The following is a 15,809-nucleotide window of genomic DNA, read 5'->3' on the forward strand; positions in this document are numbered from 1 at the left end:
CCTTATCAAAAGCTTTTTCCGCATCTATTGATATGATCATGTGGTTTTTGTCTTTGCTTTTGTTTATGTGATGTATTACATTTACTGATTTGCGAATGTTGAACCATCCTTGCATCCCTGGGATGAATCCCACTTGGTCATGGTGTATGATCTTTTGGATATATTGTTGGATGCAATTTGCCAATATTTTGTTGAGGATTTTAGCGTCTATGTTCATCAGTGATATTGGCCTGAAGTTTTCTTTCTTTGTTGTGTCTCTATCTGGTTTTGGAATTAGGATGATGCTGGCTTCATAAAAAGAGTTTGGGAGTTTTCCATCCTTTTGGATTTTTTTGGAATAATCTGTGAAGAATAGGGGTTAGCTCTTCCTTAAATGCTTTCTAGAATTCTCCTGTGAACCCACCTGGACCAGGGCTTTTGTGTGATGGAAATTTTTTTTATTACTGCTTCAATTTCATTTGCTGTTATTGGTCTATTCAGGTTTTCTGCTTCTTTTTCATTGAGTTTTGGGAGATTATATTTTTCTAGAAATGTGTCCATTTCCCCTAGGTTCCCAAATTTTTTGGCATACAGTTCTTCATAGTAATTTCCTACAATCCCTTCTATTTCTGTGGTATCAGTTGTAATCTCTCCTCTTTCATTTCTGATTGTGTTTATTTGTGTCGTCTCTCTTCTTTTCTTGATGAGCCTACTTAAAGGCATGTCTATTTTGTTTATCTTTTCAAAGTACCAACTCCTGGATTCATTGTTCCTTAGAATTGTGCTTTTAGTTTCTATGCCATTTGGTTCTGCTCTGATCTTGATTATTTTCTTCCTTTTACTTGCTCTGCACTGCCTTTGTTGTTGTTCCTGGAGTTCTTGCAGGCATAGGGTTAGGTTGTTTGTTTGAAATGTTTCTATCTTATTTATGTAGGCCTGTATTGCTATAAACTTCCCTCTCAGGACTGCCTTCACTGTATCCCATAAATTTTGGGTTGTTTAAAATTCATTTTTTGTTTCCAAAAACTTTTTGATTTCTTCCCTAATTTTATTCTTGACCCATTCATTGTTTAGTAGCATACCATTCAGTCTCCATCATTTTGGGTGTTTTGGGTGTTTTCCTTTGGAGTTGGTTTCCAATTTCAGTCCCTTGTGGTCAGAGAAAATGCTTGGTATAATTTCAATTTTCTTGAATTTTTTGAGGCTCATTTTGTGTCCTATCATGTGGTCTATCTTTAAATATGTTCCATGAGCATTTGAAAAGAATGTGTATTTAGCTTCTTTGGGATGAAGGGTTTTATATATAATAGTTAAGTCTGTTTCATCTAGGGTGTTTTTTAATGCCACAATAGCTTTGTTGATATTTTGTTTGGAAGATCTGTCCATTTTTGATAGTGGGGTGTTAAAATTCCCTACTATAATTGTGTTGCTGTCAATATCTTTCTTGAAGTCCTCTAAGATTTTCTTTACATATTTGGGTGCTCCTATGTTGGGTGCATATATATTTACGATGTTAATGTCTTCTTGGTGGGTTCTTCCCTTGAGTATTATGAAGTGACCTTCTGGGTCTCTTGTTATGGCCCTTTTTTGAAGTCTATTTTGTCTGATATGAGAATTGCTACCCCAGCTTTTTTTTCTTGTCCGTTTGCTTGAAAAATTTGTTTCTAGCCTTTGACTTTTAGTCTGTGGTGATCCTTTGTCCTGAGGTGGTTATCTTGTAGGCAGCATATGTGTGGCTCATGCTTTCCCATCCGTTCAGCTATTCTATGTGTTTTGATTGGAGCATTTAATCCATTTACATTTAAGGTTATTATTGATATATGCTTATTCATTGCCATTTTTGTACCTGTGTTTCTCTCTGTCTCTCTCTTTTCCTTTCTTTCCTTAAAGCAGTCCTTTTAATATTTCTTGCAAGGCTGGTTTGGTGGAGGCATAATCTTTTAGACGTCTTTTGTCTCGGAAGCTCTTTATTTGGCCTTCTATCTTGATTGAGAGCTTTGCTGGGTAAAGTAGCCTTGGTTGTAGGCCTCTAGTTCTCATTACTTGGAATATTTCCTGCCATTCTCTTCTTGCTTGGAGTGTTTCCACTGAGAAGTGAGTAGCTAACCTTATTGGGGCTCCCTTGTATGTTACTTCTTTTTTCTCCCTTGCTGCCTTTAAGATTCTCTCTTTGTCTTGGAATTTTGCCATTTTAATCATGATGTGTCTTGAAGTGGGCCTGTTTGGGTTCCTCTTGATTGGGACTCTCTGTGTTTCCTGGATTTGTGCGACTTTTTCTCTAATCAAAATAGGGAAATTTTCTTTCATTACTCTTTCAAATATGTTTTCCATCACTTGTTCTTCTTCTTCCCCTTCTGGTACTCCTAATATTCGGATATTATTACGTTTCATATTGTCTTGCATTTCTCTTAATCCCTCTTCATTCTTTCTGAGCCTCTTTTCTTTTTCTTGATCTTTCTGCAAGATGATTTCTACTTTGTCCTCCAACTCACTGATCCTATCTTCTGCTTCATTGATTCTATTTTTAAATCTTTCCATGTGTTCTTCAATTTGGAAATTGTATTCTTCATTTCCTCTTGTCCCTTGCTGATAGTTTCCATTTCCTTTTTCATGTTGATATAGTTTGCGGAGAGTTCATTGTAGTTCCCCTGTAGTTTCTGGTAGCTCATTGTGAGCTCTTTGAAATCCCTCATAACCAGTGCTTTGAATTCAATATCTGATCATTGGTTTGCCTCTATTCATCTAACGTTCTTTCTGAGGGCTCCTCCTTTTCTTTAATTTGGGGATTGTTTCTTTGTCTTCCCATTGTTTTTGAGACTCTTCTTGTTAGCCTCAGCTTCTAAAATTGGTCTGTTCTGACTGGGTTTATGGTGTGAACTTCTGTGGTAGACTACCTGTGAATTTCAGTGGTGCAGGCTCTTGCCGGTATCTTGCTGTTCTTCGTTTCCACCTCCCCTTTTTTTCGTATGTGTGTAATCAGTTGGAGGGGGAGGCAGAATGGTTTATGACAGCAGAAGAGTATTTTATAATAGTTGCAATCACATCTGGTAGAGAAGAGATAGACTATCTTTAGGCTATATTTAATGTTGGCCATAATCTTCAACCCAACATGCTACTTTTACAAAAGAATGGACAAAAGATAAGGTTCCTGTTCAGGAGGGAAGGCTTGTGAGTTGAGACTAGAAGCAGTGAGGTTGCAGACGGTCAGACTTTGAGGTAAGTTGAAAGTAAGGAATAGTAGGTAGGTGTATTGTGTGAGCAAATAGAGTTAATTACCACAGTAATAGAATTAAGGAAATTGTAAAGTGGGCTAAGATCTGGGAGATTAGCTATGAAGTGTTTACAGTTATATAGAACAACTATTATTTACAGTATTATTAGAGCAACAATCCTGTGACCAACTCCATGAGATCAGTCTGAATAGGGAGTGTAGAGCTTAGGGTAGTGTGCTAAAGGAAAACAAGAGGCATAAGGTATAGAAAATTAGCAATACATTGTGGAGGAAGGAACAGAGGAGACCTGTCAGGTAATACAATATAACCTGCCAAGACTAAGAAGCCTACACAGGAGGAGGAGGAATACAAAGATACTGTTAGAATATAAGAGAAGTGAGAATAATGAAAGAAAAATAATATAAGAATGTTGCAACAAACAAAGAAAGGAAAATAGCACAAAAAAAAGGCAAGAGAAGGGAGGAAAAAGCGATAAGTTTGGGAAGAAGAGAAGAAGGACTAACACAGGAAAAAGGAAAGAAGAGGATCAAAGTATTGAAAGATAAAGCAATAATAAAATTCAAAATAAATGAGATTACCAAAAAAAACCCCCACAAAACAAAACAGAAAAAACTTCCCTTGTTGGTTTCAAACTGTCCAAACCAGTTTTTCTGATTGCAGCAGGACCTCTCTGTTGGCTGTGTTGCCAGAGCGTGCCAGCCAGGCTACCACGGGATGCGGGGGCCTGCTCTCCTGCCAGTCTGCCTGATTCCCTTGCTCTCTGGCGCAGTAATTCCTCGCTGCCAGGCTGGGTGGTAAGCAGGCCAAGCCATCGCAGGAGGGCACCTCAGTCAACTTTCAAAAAGGATATAACGGTAATAAAAAAGCCTCCCTACACAGCCTGCCTCTCTGCCCAGCCCAATCTCCAGCCAGACTGGTGGCAACAATGCATCTCTTAATTCTCCAGGGCTGGCAACCACAGAGTCTGCAGATGAACACGGCCCTTCGTTTTTGTTGCTCTCTGTTCTTTGTGTAAACTCAGTCACACAGGCCTCTGTCTGGCACTGCCCATGGGGCGGGATGGGGTGGGGTGGGGGATGGAGAACCCTGTTGCCCCTGCGCTGGTCACCTACCAGGGCTGCTTGTTACCCCTGCTCCGGAGGAGAGCGCCTCCTCCGCTGGTCCCAGACCAACGTCTCTGAGCCCCCACCGCCAAGGAGCAGGGTCCAAAGATGAACTCGTCCCTTTGTTCTGGAGTTGCTCTCTGTTCTTTGTGTAAACTCAGTCACACAGGCCTCTGCCTGGCGCTGCCGAGACAGGGGGAGGAGAACATTGCTGTCCCTGTGCTGGTTGCCTACCCGGCCGCTTGCTACCCCCGCTCCCGAGAGGGACGCCTTCTGCTCCGGCCCCAGCCCCATTGCCGCAGCTGTAGCACCAGGGCTGCTTGGCTTCGGGTGCTGGCCTTGCCACAGTTCCTGTCTCCACTCAACTCCCCTATGTGCCACTAACCTGCCGCTGACCAGAATCTCAATGTCCCTCACAGTCGCTGCTCTCCCAACTTCATAAATGCTGTGGATCTATTACTTAATTACGCTGTTTCTCTGTAGCTCAGCCAGCGGGACTGCCTTCTGATCCAGTGGTACCTCCTGAACCACTTCTGGGAATATATACAAAGAATCCCAAAACACCAATTCAGAGAATATATGCAACCCTATGTTCATAGCAGCATTATTTGCAGTCACTAAGAGATATGGAAACAGCCTAAGTGCCTGTCAGAAGATGAGTTGGTAAAAGAGCTTTGGTTATGTACACAATGGATACTACAGAGCAGTAAAAATTAAGAAACTCTTACCTTTTGTAACAGTATGGGTGAACCTGGAGACTATTATGCTAAATGAAATAAACCAGTCAGTGAAAGACAAACACAGTATGATATCACTTATATGTGGCACGTAATGAACAAAGTAAACTAAAAAACAAACTAGAATCAGAAGCACAGAAACAGGCTGAGATCTGTAAGAGAGGAGAGTAATGGGGACTGCTTTAAAGAAGGCAAAAGGATTTGCCAAAGAACATGTATGTATGACCTATTGAAATGGACAATGGTGTGGGGATTGCCTGAGGGAGTGAAGGCTGGGTGGAAGGTGACAAAAGTGGGGGAATGGGGACAACTGTAACAGCATAATAAAATATTTGTTAAAATGTTATGAAGACACATTTCATGTTTTATTTAAAGGTGTGGTGGCCATCTTCAAAAAATTAAAATTTATACATCTTTTCCTCATTGGTTTATCTTCTAGAAATTTTAATGTCTTTTAATTAAATCTGGTACATGAGTAAGTTACAAAAACTCCTATAAGAATGATGACCAGTCCTGCCAAGATGGGGGTGCAGGAAAAAATACTGTACCTCCTTGCACAACCAAATTTAAGGACAACAAAGATTTAGAAACAAAAACACAACCAAGACAGACAGAACGTTGAACTGTATCGAAGTTTGACAACAACGAACCATTCATCCAGACTGGTAAGAGACGTGGAGTTGGTGGCCAGTGGAGAGGGGCTGTGGCAGGAAAAGGTGGTGGCTGCCGGACCAACCCAGACATGCAGGCAGCAGTTGGCAGATCCCAGGTGTGGGGTGGCAATGGGCAGACGCAGTGAGGGCACAAGGTGGCTGGCTGACCACGGTCACACATTCATGCACAGATAAACCAGGGGAAAAAATGGACAGTGAGACAGGCTGAGCAATGCAGGGCCCCAGCTCCAGGAAATAAAGCCTAAAAGCACCAACTGGAGAAACTTTCAGGGGTTGAGGTGCCTGGAGAGGCTCCAGCCTCACAGGAGAGTTTGTGGGAAGGGTCCACAGGGTCCTAGAATGTACACAAGCCCACCCACCTGGGAACCAGCACCAGAAGGGCCCAATTTGCTCATGGGAAGCAGCAGAGGGGACCAAAATCCAAGAGAGATCAGAGCAAGCACCATTGTTCCTCGCTGACCCTGCCCCAAGTCACAACCCAGCAACTGGGTTGCCCCCCACTGGTGAACACCTAAGCTTTCACCCCTCATATGTACCAGGCACAAACACACCAAACCATTATGGCTCAAGCAGAAGAACAGCTCAAAGCCCCAGAGCCTATACTTCTAAGCAACCAAGAGATAGCTAACCTTTCAGATGCACAGTTCAAAACACTGGTGATTAGGATGCTCACAGAACTGGTTGATTTTAGTTGCAAATTAGAGGAACAAATGAAGGCTAAACTAATTGAAATGAAGGGAAATGAACAGGGAACCAACAGTGATGGAAAAGAAACTGGGACTCAAATCAATGGAGTGGACCAGAAGGAAGAAAGAAACATTCAACGAGAAAAGAATGAAGAATCAAGAATTCAAAAAAAATGACGAGAGGCTTAGGAACCTCCAGGACATCTTTAAACCTTCTGACATCTGAATTATAGGGGTACCAGAAGGGGAAGAGGAACAGCAACAAGTGGGAAACTTATTTGAACAAATAATAAAGGAGAACTTCCCCATTCTGGCAAAGGCAATAGACTTCCAGGAAATTCAGGAAGCTCAGAGAATCCCAAAGAAGGTGGACCCAAGAAGGAACACACCAAGGCACATCATCATTACATTAGCCAAGATTAAAATGAAGGAGAGAATCCTAGAAGCAGCAAGAGATAAGGGGACAGTCACCTACAAAGGAGTCCCCATCAGACTGTCAGTGGATTTCTCCAAAGGGACCATACAAGCAAGAAGGGGCTGGAAAGAAGTATTCCAAGTCATGAAAGGCAAGGACCTACATCCAAGATTGCTCTATCCAGCAAAGCTTTCATTTGGAACGGAAGGGCAGATAAAGTGCTTCTCAGATAAGGTCAAGTTCAAGGTGTTCATCATCACCAAGCCCTTATTATATGAAATGTTAAAGGGCCTTATCTAATAAAAAGAAGATAAAAAATAAACAGTGAAGGGACAGCAAACTCACAGTTATTAAGAACCACACCTAAAACAAAAGCAAACCAAGCAGACAGCTAGATCAGAAGCAGAACCATAGAAATGGAAATCTCATGGAGGGTTAGCAACAGGGGAGTGGGAGGAGGAGAAGGGGGGAGGAGGTACAGAGAATAAGTAGCATGGATATAGACAGTAGGTAGAAAATAGACAGAGGGAGGGCAAGAATAGTATGGGAAATGTAGAAGCTAAAGAACTTGTGACACATGGACATGAACAAAAGGGGAATGGGGGAGGGGGTGTGCAAGGTGGAGGAGAATGAAGGGGGGAAATGGGACAACTGTAATGGCATAATCAATAAAATATATTTTAAAAAAGAAAGATGGCCAGAAGGCTATTTAAAGCAAAATTAACATATTATGTTACTTGTACAAGAGATAAAATCACTACTATCTGTGAGCCACTAGCTTTCACAGTCTGACATAATTTTGATTTACCTATGACTTACATCATATTATATATGTTTTCATATAGCACAATAGATTATTGGAAAGTACTATGTTTACTTGTTTATTAAAACTCAGGGCTGTGTTTGACAGAGTCCAGGTCATTTCACATTTAAGCAGCTTCTTCCCTTTAGTATTTTTACCATCTTCATTCTGAATTTGAAAGAGCTTCTAGTCTCTTAAGGCTTCTTTGCACTTTGGATACTTCATATGGTATTATGTGCATTTCAAATACCTCTTAATTCATACAGCATCTACAGGAAAACATGTTTGGTGAAGCAGTTGTTTCTATTTTGCAAACAAGATATGCTTGTCTGTTCTGAACAGCTATTCATGAAAGGCACATTTGCTTGAAAAGAATAGTTTTTTGAGAGGAACACTTTAGTCCCATATCTCCTTTTTTCTTGTTTCTCCTTGCTCTGACATAACAAGACATAGCTCTGGGTTCTCTAGTAGTAAAGGAAAGGGAAATTCATACATGTGGGGTCTGCTCAAAATTAGGCATGCGTATAAATTGTTCAGCTTTACCTATACTGTGGTTATTTAAGAGTGGTTGTTACTCTTAAAATGCAGAGTGAACTGAAAGCTAGGGATGCCAAACCAAGGGATTTGATTTCAAGGTCACAAACTCCTAAACCTTGTTTTTTCTATTACTTCACACTGCTTGGGTGGACCTGGAAAGTTATGTGTGGTAGGGACAGTTTCCAGATCTATTCAGGGTCTATAATTAGAGGATCTGTATCTCAAATGGTCAAATATGAGATATTGGATAATTGCTTTCTGAGAATTACAGGGAATATCATCCTAAGTAGAAAGCAGGTTAAATGTTCAATTTGATTATTCTAATAGCAATGTACAGTCGATACAAGCACCTCGCTAATGAGATTGTATTTTTGCAAATGTGAGGACTGGTTCTAGTTTAATTGGAATGTTGAATTAAATTCTACAAGTTGGCTTCTTTTCACTTGTCCATGGGTTACACTAAGAGATTAAAATGTCCATGAGGACAATTGGGCCACACAGTTCAAATTATACATATTGTTTGGATTAAGTGGTTATTTCTGTCATGAGCTTGTTGATTGCCCTGCACATGTCAGCTAGAAAACAAATAGAGTTTCTGAACTTGCATTAAATTTGAGAGAGAGAGAGGAGTGGCAGTTCTCTGCACTGGATCTAAGGGTTTACTCTGGGGGCTCTGTCTGGAAAGCCAGTTCTAGGCTTAGGTGGTGCCCCTGGGGTTGGCTGGGTTTGTGGTTTATGTTCTGGCCGCGGAAACCACAGTTCCCAGGGTCTCCTGTCTCTTTTATCAGATTTCATATCATGGGGAAAACCTAAAAAGTTCTCAGGTTTTGTCTATTTTTCCCTCATTACTAGATAAAGTAAAAGACATAGGAAAATTAAGAAAACACCATCTGCTTGACAAACATCCCTGATATTGTGTTCAATGATACAATATACCTTTGTACTTTCCTGAGACAGGAGAGTTCATGGAGAAAAATAATACAAATTGTGGGGGTTGAGGTGAGGGAAGGATATTAGCATCAATAATTGTATTCTGGATACTTATTAGACATCCAAGAAGAGAGGTTTTTAGCTGTAATGTTATGGTGTAGGTTGTTCCTACTGTTGTACTTGTTGTTTTCAAGCTATGGCTGCTAAGACTTGGACATGAAAAGGTCCCTATTCTAACAATACAGAAAGCAGATCAGGGCTATCAAATTTGGAGCCAAGTGCACAATCATGCAGTTAGGACAGGTGTCAGGTCAGAGTAAAGAGCAGGAAATATGAACCTTGGTTCAGCAGGTTGTTCTGTAACTGGCAAACATTTACAAGTATATTCATGATAAACTAATCTTCACCTCTCACATAATTGATGTTTATGCCAGGAAACTATTCAAGTATTGGGTATTTCAGAATTGATAGGAAACTACAGAGATGAAGGGGAGTACATAGCCATGGGGAAATGGCATGGAAATAGAAGGAGCTTGGAGTCCATGCCCTGCTGACCTTTATCTGTTCTCAACAGGGGGAAATCACATACTTTGCCAACATATCAGACCTTACCATGTTCTGGGTTCCTCACTTTGAAGACAAGGTGTACTTAGTTGCTGTAGCTTCCTTTTGAAATAGTTACAATTTTGCTAAAAGAAATTCAACATTGACCATCAGAGAGACAGGAAAAGGCACTGGACTGGAAATCTGAAACACAAGTAGGAGCCTTGTCTCTGTGGTTAACGAGCTTTGGACAAGTAACCTGCCATTTCTGAGCTGGCCCCAGCTTCCTCATTTCAAGTGTGAGCACTGTGCTGAACACGTCCTAAGAGCCCTCCCTGTCTCAACAGTTTATGAACTTATGATTAAGGACAGTAAAAGGTCTGTAGTGGTTGCTCAAGTGTAACTGGAGTTAAGGGTTAGTAACAGAGAAAGATTTTTTACAGGTTCCTTTCGACTCTGTGACCTTGTTAGATCCAAGCAGGCACAGTAGTAGGTGGCTTCATTGCACTTGACAACTTTATTAATTATCAAGTAAAAGATTCCATCATCTTTCCTATATGTCTCCAAGTGGGGATTGAGCTGGTCATCCTGGTTATTCTTGGTTGAGCCATAAGGGATTCGTCTCAGGGGCTTCCCTTGTTTTTGTTCATTCCAGTGCACAATGGCATTTTTAAGGGGAACCCCAGACAGCTTGCAGGTTATGTGCACTGTTTTGTCTGGTGTCCAGGTAAAGGAGAGTTGATCCTGAGATATTCTCATTTTGGTGTCTCCATCTGAAGTGCAAGGGAGGGAATTCAGAGGCACTTGAAAAAGTTGACTCTGGAGATAAAAACAATGAAAAGATAAGTAATGGGGAAAGTCAACCTACAGACCTAGGCCAAAGACACAAGAAAAATTCATGGCTTTGCATTGCCAGTGACTAGTCAGAATGGATACTCTGAGTGGTGTTTAATCAGGGACAGAGATGCAGCGACAACCCTTGTTCTGCAGAGGCAGTGACAGGGGTGGAAGGTTTGCTTTATGACCCATGCAAATCCTTGGTAAAATCTGTCGCAGTGTTATTTTATCATGTTCCTGGTATTCAGGAACTCTCAGACCCCAGAATACCACAAAGAAACAACAAAAAAGCCACCTGTGTTACAAGAATTCAGTGATAAAGTTCTCTTGAGAGCCATTTCTTCTCATTTTTCTTTAAAGTGTTGCTTCAAATATACCTATTCTTGAGCTCAGTTATAGATTTTTTACCATATTTTATGAGCTTGTGTATGTATGGCTTACATGAGAATGGAAAGGAAAGTATCATTACTTTATAATCACTAATGAGTTCATATTTCCACAAAGTTATGTAGAAATATGCACATTTTATATATCAGTTGTTTGCAGAAAGTTTACAAAGCCTAGTAAATATTAACAATTGCTTTAATTGATTCTTTGATTGCTTTTTATTGCTGTGAATAAAGAAAGATGTTGGAGAAGAATAAAGCTTGTTTGTTTCCTTCCATTCTTTCCTATTCACAAGTCTTAGATTTTTAGTATTAAAACTACATTTTACCATTGTTTGGAGCACAAGATAAGGTGTGATTTCTAAATGGCTCAGTGGAGTGATTTAATGACCATGGGAAAGTACATTGCAATTTGTTGATCAAAGTGTAAAAACTTTCATATATGAAAACCCATTCAGTTCTCAGAAACCTTACAAGGGAGTTAACCCCATGAACACATAAAATTGAGAAAAAAGAGTGAGCTCAATTTAGTAAATTTCCTGGATTATGCTGTCAGTAACAGGATGAGCAGAAATTTGAAACCAAGGTCTACGTCACCCAAAAGGCCTTGTATCTTCCACCACTTATTTATTCATTCATTGAAAGTCAACAGACCATATTGAGCACGGGACTGTGGCTTCCTTTCAAGCAGGCTCCCCTCCCAAAGATGGTGAAGCAGAGATAATTTAGGACATTTAGAAACCCAGAGTAGGCCCCAGAGGGGTGAGGATAGATGATAGTGACATTACTGAAAGGACCATCATAAATTGGCTCCTTGGGCTCTAGCTTAGACCTTGCTCAGGACACATGCCCTGGAGAAAAGTCCACCAATTAGTAGTCAGGTCCCTTTGGGTGGCAGAAAGGAGGAAGGGTGTGCTTTTGTACAGATGAAACAGCATGGGAGGGTTTTTGTTCAGTGACAGTGAGTATTTCCATGCAGTGTATTCCATCCAGCAGGCACAGTAGTACAGTCCAGCATCTGCCTTCTTAACTTGGTGTATCCTGAGGCTGGCCAACAAATTACTCTGCTGTTTCCTTGCTTCATATCTTTCCTCACTAATACCTTGTTCATAGATAACATTGTCATTTGAAGAAATATACAGAATTCGTTTGAGTGGCTGGTCCGGCTTCTGTCGGTACCAGTGTATATATATATTCTTCCTTGAGCTATCTCTTATTTGGCATTCAAGGAAGGCTGTGTTTCCTTCTTTCTTGGTAATGGATGTTATAGCTTGTGTTATTTGAGTGTCTCCAGTTGTATCTGCAAGAAAAAAGCAAAGATTAGTGAAATTTTGACATTCATTAAAATAGCATGTATTTGTTCTTTGGTCATGAAAATCTTGGGGTCTGCAGTTTCTCCCTGAAGAAGTCAAAGTGTGGTGGAATCTGTCAGTTTAGTTTGAATGACCATGTGGCTTTTTTCTGCCTACATGGGCTACTTTGACAGTCCAGGCTTTCCATTGCCTCCCTTCAAATGAATAAGATGTCTACTGGGTAAAGCCACTCACAAGTCCAAAGGTAGGTCACCACGATGACCTGGAGCAAGAGCAGCATTCTGCCAGCACTTGCCAGTTGAGGCGATTGAATAATGGGATGCTTGCAGAGCAAATCCAAGGGCTGATTTTGTAAGAGGATGTGGCACCCTGAACACACAGCTAAGACCCAGAAACTGCAGGAAAAGGGGTTTGTGGTATTTCCCCAAAACATCCCGTGGAAATGGGTCTGCTAATGAAATTTATTAGCAAATTTTTGTCATTACTGTGTGACTGTTACCATCCAATATTACTGTAAAGAAACCATTTTTGTTGTTGTTCATTAAAGAACTAAAGTCCTTTATTGGTTCAAAACAGAGATGGGGAGATGGAGGGAAGGAGGAAAGAAGGGGAGAGGGAGAGATAAAGAAGGATATTTTCGTTGGGTTGCCAGGTTTTGTTTTTTTCAATACTTTGGAGATTTTACTCCAATGTCTCCTTGCTTGCTTGTTTCTGATGGAAGTCTAATTTTTTTCCTATAGCTGCCTTCAAAATTTTTCTTTGTCCTTATCTTTGGTCCCTACACTAATTCTGGAGACCTTCAGTTCTTATTTCTTAAAATATTTCTTTTCCTCGATTTTGTCTTTCTTCTACTTCTGGGATTCTAATTACAAATGTGTTTGAAAATGGGACATTGTCCATAGTTCTGTACTTTTAGGATGTATGTTTATCTGCTGTATCTCTATCTCTACCTCATCACCTCAAAGCATTGGGCTGTGGGGGATTTCTAGTGGCCTATCCTCACATTACCAAATTCTTTCCTTATTTCTACTGAGCCTACTGATTGATGAGTCCTTCAGAGGCATTTTGCATTTCTATTACTGTGTTATTTCTAGCATTTTCTTTATTTTTAAAAAATAATTTTCATCTGTTGAAATTACCTACCTGATATTGCATGTTGCTTTACATTTTTTCATTAAAATTTTTAGTATATTAATCATACTTATTTCAGATTCCCTGTCTGTTAGTTCCAACATCTGTGTCATGCGTCACTGGCTCTAATGATTGCTCTGTGTCTTTACACTGATTTTCCTCTTGCCTTTTGTATGCCTCTGAAATTGTTGGTTGAAATATGGACATGTATGGTACATAAAATGCTGGCGCGAATATATTTTATGCTTACAAATGAGCACAATTTCCTTATACCAGGCCTTTATTATTAGTGTAATCAGGAATTTTACTGAGTTTGAAGTTTGTTAGGTAATCAAGTTGGAGTTTGGTGATTTTGGGGTGCAGAGATTTAAAATTTGCCTGGTTCTTTTTTATGTTTGTCTTCTCATTTTTTAAAGTCTTCCCTTTGTTCTGTTCCCCAGAGAAAGCCTGTCTCTTGAAGCACTGTTAGCTATATTCCAGTTATTTTTATTGAAGTTTTGTTTCATGCGGTGAGAAGTGAGGAAAGTGGACATTTTCTGACTCAGTTGTGAACAGGTGCAGTAAAACAGACTCTTGAATGTGGCCTTCAAGAGTGTTCCTGCCTCTCCTTCAGAAGCAGCACTTTCTGCCCCCTGGTCCTTTTTTCTCTTTCTTCTTTTTCCATTTTTTAATGTCTTTAAAAGAGCATTTTTAATGTCTTTAATCTTGATGAACATACAATTTGTCCAATGTTTTTTTTCTTACACTAAAAAAATATTGCCTAACACGTGGTCACAATAAGTTTCTCCTCTATTTTCATCTAGAAGTTTTATCGTTTTCAGTATTACATTAATCTGTATATCATTTCAAGTTCATTTTTGTTTATGGTGTTCAATATGGATTGAGGTTTTTTTTCACATACATGAACAATTGTTCCAATACTCTTTGTTGTAAAGCCTATCCATTGTTCATTTTTGTATTTACCTGGCACCTTTGATAAAAATAATTTAACCACATATGTATAGACCTATTTCTGGATTCTCTTTCCTAATGGTCTTATCTATGTCTATCTTTTCACCAATACCCCACTGTCTTGATTATTATAGTTTAAGAATACATCTAAGGTAGTAATCTGTTCAAAACTGTTTTGGTTATTATATGTCTTTTGCACTCCCATATATATCTTAGAAGAAGCACCTTGATTTCTACAAAAAGTCTTCCAGAGATTTTGATTGGGATTACATTAAATTTATGTATCATTTTGAGGAAAGTTTGATATCTTAAATATATTGAGTCTTCCAATCCATGAATATGGCATATCTCTCAATTTATTTAGTTGTTCTTTAACTTCTGTTGTCAAAGTGTGTAGTTTTCAGCATACACATCCTTTATATTTTTGAATAAATTTATTTCTAAATGTTATATAAGTTGTTGTTGCAATTGTAAATAGTACTATTTTTTAAATTTAAATTTCCAACTGTTAACTGGCAGGACTGTTGACCCTTCAACAACACAGATTTGAACTGCATAGGCCCATTTACATGAGGATATTTTTCAGTAAATACTCTCTTCCCTCCATATCCATGGGATTTGTATCCACAGATTCAACCAATAGCTGATCAATAATAGCATTTTCAGCCCACAGTTGGAGAGTTGGAAGGTGCAGAGGGCTGGCTCTATGCATTGTTCTATGCTATTTTAAATAAGGAACTTGAGCACCTGCAGATTTTAGTATTGCAGGCAGTCCTGGAACCAATGCCCCACAGATACTGAGGGTAGACTGTAGTTAAGTGTCTGGGGAAAGTTATTCACAGTTCTTTTTTACTGTGTAGGGCATCAATGCCCCCAAATCCAATGTTGTTCAAGGGCCAACTATATAGAGAATTTTGAGTAATTTTGCATCTCTCATTCTATTTTAGAGCTCTATATACTCCATTACACATGTGCCATCATTTATTCAATCAATCTCCTATGTTTGTATATTTATGTAATTTCAATATGTAATTTCTCCTATGTTTGTATATTTATGTAACTGAAATATTTTGCAGTTATAGAACAATTAACATTAGCATATGTATTTTATATTGCTGAAAGTTGTGCCTTAGGGGTAAATTTCAAAAGGCTATTTTTCCTTCATGAGAAAGTAAATGCATATGAAGTTTTGTTAGAGATATCCAAATTTCTCAACAAAAAGTTATATTGTGCATTTTGCCAGAAATGTATATTATTTTCCCTAATTAATTTAACTATTAAATCTCATGCATGAGAAATAGCAGTCTTGATGTGCATTTACATTACCATAAGTAAAATTGAGGGTTTTTAAAAATATATTTTATTAATTATTCCATTACAGTTGTTCTATTCCCCCTTCATTCCCCTCCACCCTGCACACCCCCTCCCTTACCATTTCCCCCCTTTAGTTTATGACCATGTGTCTCAAGTTCTTTAGATTCTATATTTCCCATACTATTCTTGCCCTCCCCCTATCTATTTTCTACCTACCTACTATGCTTGAGATATTTTT

This window comes from Artibeus jamaicensis, unplaced genomic scaffold (genome assembly GCF_021234435.1).
Source record: "Artibeus jamaicensis isolate MK-2021 breed Jamaican fruit bat unplaced genomic scaffold, CSHL_Jam_final contig_924, whole genome shotgun sequence".
NCBI lineage: Eukaryota > Metazoa > Chordata > Mammalia > Chiroptera > Phyllostomidae > Artibeus > Artibeus jamaicensis.